This window comes from Gigantopelta aegis, chromosome 8 (assembly GCF_016097555.1).
Source record: "Gigantopelta aegis isolate Gae_Host chromosome 8, Gae_host_genome, whole genome shotgun sequence".
Taxonomy (NCBI): Eukaryota; Metazoa; Mollusca; class Gastropoda; order Neomphalida; family Peltospiridae; genus Gigantopelta; species Gigantopelta aegis.
Genome location: NC_054706.1, coordinates 67,081,029 through 67,087,244, shown reverse-complemented (window position 1 = coordinate 67,087,244; position 6,216 = coordinate 67,081,029).

Below are 6,216 nucleotides of genomic sequence, written 5' to 3'. Positions count from 1 at the left end.
TTACTCTCATCCCAACCAGCGTACCATAACTGGTATATTAAAAGCTGTGGTATGCACTGTCCTGTATGTGGTGAAATGCATATAAATGAATTCCGTCTACTACTGGTAAAAATGGTATGGTTTTCCTTTGAAGACTATTATCAAATGTTTGACATCCAGATCTGCTGCTTTAATCATTAAATAATCCATATATTTTATCAGTTTCATTAAACAAAACAACTATTCACATTTATTCTAACTCATGAGTAACCCGTCTTTGAAACTACTCAGTTGTTTCCAGGAGCATATTCAGAATGACCTCATTAAAGATGGTGTCAAACAGCTGCTAAGTACAGTGTGTATCTTTGAAAATGATTGCAGAGGTTTAGGGTTCGTCTATTCTCTCACCTTTAGGAACAACTGTACAGAGGTCCGTAACTCTTCATTCATGTGTTTAAATTTATTTTCGTCAATATATCTTTCTGGACACACAACTTGGCTAGCTGGAGCCATTTTCACAAAATATCTTGAAGTTTATGTTTGTGTCTAGCAGTCATATCTGCCTTACAATCAACGGCATTTGTTTCACACAGAAAATTACATAATTACTGTAGTTGAAACATTAAAGAGTGAAAGCGAATGACGTGTATACATCAAACTATATTGATCGTACAGTTTGTAGTAATACGAACTGGTTTAGTCATATATTTACGTTTACGTACAAAACTATGTTTACGATGTTTTGTAAAAATTATCCCTGGCCTATCTATAATTGTAAGTGAGAGAATGAATGAATGAATGAATGTTTATCGACACCCCAGCACGAAAAATACATCGGCTATTGGGTGTCAAATTATGGTAAATGCAAAAACAATGTGATGATCAACATCAATGAATGTCTGTGAGAGAAAACGTGGATATAGTAGTATACCTCTCCATTCAGCCATTAAAACTCCTTGAAAAGGAAATGTTTTTATTTAACGAATCGCTCAACACATTTTATTTATGGTTATATGGCGTCGGACATATGGTTAAAGACCACACAGATATTGAGAGAGGAAACCATCTGTCGCCACTTCATGGGCTACTCTTTTCGATAAGCAGCAAGGGATCTTTCATATGCACCATCCCATAGACCACAGCATTTGATGTACCAGTCGTGGTGTACTGGCTGGAGTGAGAAATAGTCCCAATGGGCCCACCGACGGGGATTGATCCTAGACCGACCGCGCATCAAGCGAACGCTTTACCACTGGGCGACGTCCCGCCCACTCCCCTTGAGAGGACAGCCAGTATGCTTAGGGATATCTATTGGCATTAATTGTGCTAGCCTACACTACCAATGCTGGGCGCAATTTCACTAAACATGGTAAGCCCAGTTTTGCACGTAAACGTAAATCTACGACTAAACCACAATTCTTATTACTGTTGTAGTACAACAAATATAGTTAGAAGTACACATATTTCATTGCCTTTTGTCCTTAAAATGTTCCATTGTTCGCAATGATGTAATTTTCTTCATGAAATAAATGCGAAACACTTGTAAACGTATGACCGATATAACTGCTAGTCACAGACGTAAACTTACGATGTTTTGTAAAATTAGCCCCTGGAATCATAACTCTTATTTGGCACCTAATACTAATGGTTTGAGAGGTTTTGAAATCCCACGACCGCTTACGGAAAAAAAGAGTGTTTTTATTCATTTTAAAGTGTCTTATCTGCATAAAACGTAGTTGACCGTTTGTTCTGGTATATAACTATTATAAGTAGTTTTGAATACCACCTACGCTGCAAAACGTCCTGGACCCATGTCTGGTTCAATTTAGAAAAATGTGTGAATTTTAGACACCGTTTTGTTGTCAAAAATAGCCACATTAATATATGGTCACATATATACACGCAAAAACAGAATAGTACTAAAGGACAAACGAATAGGCCTGACGGCCAAAATAATTTTAAAATAAATCAACCAAAGATCATTCTAAGTGTATTTATCCATATGCCTATAATGTTTTATAATTAAGGTAAGATTGTGTTTTCAAAAACGGGTAAAGCAGAATGTGCCCCTTCCCCCGGCGAGTGCGAGTGCGAATAATTTTAACATGCTCATATACCACTAGAGTTTCGAGCATGTCCGTCCCGGGGCCTGTCTCTGGATAGCCAGTGACTTGCTCCGGGACAGAACAAAATTAAGGGGACAATTTTGAAATTTACATCCAAAAATTAAATAGTGGGCCTTTAAAATTTTGATGCGCAACTCTAATTAATATAATTAATAAAGAAAATACTACTCTTTAAATTTGGTTGCTAGATTAGACTGGGCGGTCAAAATGAAATTAGATAACACGCCTGATTTGGGATGGGGGGGGGGGGGTGAAAATGGACAGAATTTTGAAAAAAGCAATTAGTAAAAGAAATTAGTAGGATTAAAATTAGAAAGAAAAAAGTTACAAGCCAAAAATAAAAAGAATTGACTGCTCGGTCGAATATTTATATAATTTGGAGCATTTTGGAAGGACAGTCCAAAAATAAACAAGAGAAAGAAGAGAGGATCGGACTATTTAATAATATTTAAAAAAAAAAGAGAAGTAATTTCGACATGAACTTTTGAACGAAGGTCTAAAAGTTTGTTAAGTCCGATCTATACGTCCACGTGAGTGGCCTCGTTAAGGCCGTTAAGTTGTTACGGGGGGGGGGGGGGGGCAAACCGAGAGTACAAGGCGACACGTCTGTTCTCATCGGGAATCAGTTCCTTCAGCCCTTCCCCCGGCAAACTGAAGTCTTGCCTGGGCTAGATAGTCTCTTTAAAGGCATACTGTCACGGATTTAAGGACTTTATTTCTCTAAAAACGTGTAATAAATAAAAATTATATTAATTGTTGGAAACAAAATCTAGCTATTGAATCACATTAACTGAACCATGATGGAGTGAAATCCACGCCAACCTGTCAGCAATTTTAGTTTTTAAATTATGGACCATTGCCATAATTCAAATATTTTTACAAAATATCATTAATAAATGGAGTATAGTGGTTATGAAGATGGTTGAAAAAGGAACATTTAGGGACAAATCAAATTATTTTTATTCAGGTAATACTTTGTTGGACCATTAAATTGGTCAGTGGTCTGTGACAATATGCCTTTAAGTAGGCAGATAAGTATGATACGTTTATGAATACGGAGAAGGCCACACCAGGCCTAAAAGACATGGAATGGCGGCTGTACGTTGAGAATTGGGACACGCTAATGAACGGATTTCCCCAGGTGGACAAAAAAGAGCATTTTTAAACTAAAACTGAACATTTTCGTAAGGGTCCACCGACGGGAGTCGATCTTAGATGGATCGCGCATCAGGCGAGCGCTGTGCCACTGAGCTACAGCCCGCCCTTCTGTTTCTTAATCTGTTACAGATCAAATGCTTACAAACCCTCTTGCAACTCCGCTACTTAAGTGGAGAGTAAGAAAGAAAGAAAAATGTTTTATTTAACGACGCACTCAACACATCCCACCTACGGTTATATGGTGTTAGACATATGGTTAAGGACCACACAGATTCTGAGAGGAAACCCGCTGTCGCCACTACATGGGCCTCTCTTTCCGATTAGCAGCAATGGATCTTTTATTTGTGCTTCCCACAGGCAGGATAGCACAAACCATGGCCTGAGCCTTGCGGAGTACTCACTCTGGGTTTGGAGTCGGTATCTGGATTAAAAATCCCATGCCTCGACTGGGATCCGAACCCAGTACCTACCAGCCTGTAGACTGATGGCCTAACCATGACGCCACCGAGGCCGGTACCGCTAAGTAGAGATGCGCGATATAACCGGTATATATACCTATTTATAAATTTTGAACAATACGTATCGCGATATTTTTCTAGCGTACCGGTATATTGAACGCGTATTATATTTTCAAACAAAAACTACCAGATTGAGAAAAAACCCCAACCCAATAGCTTTACTTGTTTGGGACGAATCTTAATTTACTGGTGTATCAGTTCATTATGTTATACATGAAACTGGAGCACTTTATAAATTCTAATAATTAAGAATTGGTCTTCGCAATATATAGTGGTACGTATCGTAATTAAGGTTCCTGTATCGCAATATATCGCAGTTCGAAAATGTTGGCAATGCCCATCACTAACGCTGAGTAGGATCATGGTATCCAAAGAGTTTAAGTTTCTACTATTAGGTCTGTGATATCAGCTGGGGCGGGACGTAGTCCAGTGGTAAAGCGTTCGCATGATGCGCGGTCGGTCTAGGATCGATCCCCGTCGGTGGACCCATTTGGCCATTTCTCGTTCCAGCCAGTGCTCCACAACTGGTGTAACAAAGGCCGTGATATGTACTATCCTGTCTAGGATGATGCATATAAAAGATGTTTGCTGCTAATCGAAAAGAGTAGCCCATGAAGTGGCGACAGTGGGTATCCTCTCAATATCTGCGTGGTCCTTAACCATATGTCTCACGCCATGTAACCGTAAATAAAATATGTTGAGTGCGTCATTAAATAAAACATTTCCTTCGAAAATATTGGCAATGTCCATCACTACTGCCAACTAGGATCATGGTATCCAAAGAGTTAAGTTTCTGCTATTAGGTCCGTGATATCAGCTGACCATACGTTTTTTAATGGAGTAAAATTCACCACAAAATATAAACTGTAATAAACCTAAATGTAAAAATTGCCGTGACATTGTTTTCAAACTCTACTTGTTTTAAAAAACCACCCTAAGATTTTAGACATATGTAGCCAATTAAAGCAGCCGTCCCTCCATATGTAGGCGTAGGTGTGTGTGTGTGTGTGTGTGTTATAAAAGAAAAAGTACTTAAAATAGTTGTCGTTTTTAAGAAATAATTTCCATTTTATTATCAGAAAGGAACAACTGCTAAATATGACCTCTCTCTCTCTCTCTCTCTCTCTCTCTCTCTCTCTCTCTCTCTCTCTCTCTCTCTCTCTCTCTCTCTCTCTCTCTCTCTCTCTCTCTCTCTCTCTCTGCTTGTCTGCCTCACTGTGTGTGTGTCGGTGAACTGTCAATCAACCGTTCACCTGGCGAGAGCATACAGCTTAGAACAAATGTTGTTATGGCTTTTCTGACGCGTCTGTCCATAGAATACAGCGCCGTTAGACAAACACGTTGCCAGGCCAACACCTGAGCATCTGCCATATAAATATTTTTATCTTGATATTTCGTATTTTCTTTCCACGAATCGGGTCAGGTCGGTCGCCAATGTGATCGTATTGGTGAGGCGCACAAATAGGCATCGCGTACTGGAACCGTAGAGAAAGTGGCGCTTCGCTTAGATGCACCGCTGGTTGTAACTGACATTGGTAATCTTATCGCAACATATTTATGAATATAGGTGTATAAACAATACTTTCCCAGACTTGGTAAATGTTCTAACCATATCTCTAACGCTCCGAACAGTTCCAATGGACTGGCAATCTAATTAGTTCCGCGTGCCAACTTGCTATATGACTAACTGGGTGTTTCCTCTTTACCGATATTTAAAATAGTGTTTCTGTACATATATACATACATACATACACACACACACGCACATATATACGCACGCACGCACACAAGCACGCACACACACACATAGGGCCTACAGATAATATATAGATATTCATTCATACATACATACACACATACATAGGAGTACACATGTAAGTTTGCACACTGTTTCGTGCACATAAGCGGTATCGACCGCGTAGCTTGTAGGCCACATGCATATAGTTCTGTTAAACAGCATTCTTTTTACGAATGACTCGATAAGCAAATCTGAAATGTGTGAGCGATTCGGTACCACAGGTTCGAGACCCAACAACTGGGATGAGACAATTTGTGTGGCCAGAAATTATTTAATTATCCCCTGCGCCAGTGTTAATATCCGTGTATATAATAGCCAAACCCGACATAGATACAATATATAGCTAAGATATTCATACATACATACAAACATGAAAACTCGACATACATACAACAGTATGGAAATTCATAAACTGGCACGCGCGCACACCCACCCACACATACACAAACGAAGGAAGAAGAAAGAAATGTTTTATTTAACGACGCACTCAACACATTTTATTTACGGTTTTATCGCGTCAGACATATGGTTAAGGACCACACAGATATTGAGAGAGGAAACCCGCTGTCGCCACTTCATGGGCTACTGTTTTTGATTAGCAGCAAGGGATCTTTTATATGCACCATTCCACAGACAG